This window comes from Meleagris gallopavo, unplaced genomic scaffold, assembly GCF_000146605.3.
Source record: "Meleagris gallopavo isolate NT-WF06-2002-E0010 breed Aviagen turkey brand Nicholas breeding stock unplaced genomic scaffold, Turkey_5.1 ChrUn_random_7180001861416, whole genome shotgun sequence".
NCBI lineage: Eukaryota > Metazoa > Chordata > Aves > Galliformes > Phasianidae > Meleagris > Meleagris gallopavo.
Window position 1 is genome coordinate 1 of NW_011127071.1, and position 590 is coordinate 590.

Here is a 590-nt window from a genome sequence, read left to right on the forward strand (position 1 = left end):
CAGACGTCGGATACGGAGAGATGAGAGCCCTGGTGGGAAGGGTGTAAACGTCTGTATTTCTCGGTAGATCCCCCTCTAAGGTTCCCTCACGCCCCCCCGTAGCCCCACCCCATTCCCCTCCTTGTTTTGATGCAGGTGCCCCTGCAGAAAAGCCTGAGGACATGGAGTTCCAGGTAAGCGTCTGGGTCAGGGACCCAAACCCCAGCCTGACCCCTTTGGAACACCTCCTGATCCCATTTAGAGCCCCAACCCCTGTCCATGGGGGCCCCAGGGGATCCACAGCCTCATACGGTTTGCCTCAATGTGAAGCACATCCCCCCAAACCCAGACCATGAGGAACTCCACATCCGCACTGTGGAGACGCCCAAATCTGAGCCCTCAGATGCCCCTGGCCCCTCCAAAACTTAAATACCCCTCAGACCCCGTGGGGCACTTTCACACCCTGTAGGAAGAACCCCAAACATCACTTGTGGGGCGTTTCTCCAGGAGCCAACTGGGGACCCCCATGGTGAAACTCTGCCTTCCCACTGTGTCCCCAGGTGCCTTCCAGTGACAGCGAGGGTCTGACCTACATGGAGCTGCAAGCTGTG

General features: G+C 58.5%; 1 long non-coding RNA gene across 1 annotated transcript; it reads left to right on the forward strand.

Annotated features, from left to right (window-relative positions):
• The first annotated feature begins 34 nt into the window (after positions 1 to 34).
• LOC104915956 lies at positions 35 to 590 on the forward strand. The gene is made up of 3 exons (XR_796498.1): positions 35 to 49; positions 136 to 173; positions 540 to 590. It is a non-coding gene; the product is annotated as an uncharacterized LOC104915956 (long non-coding RNA).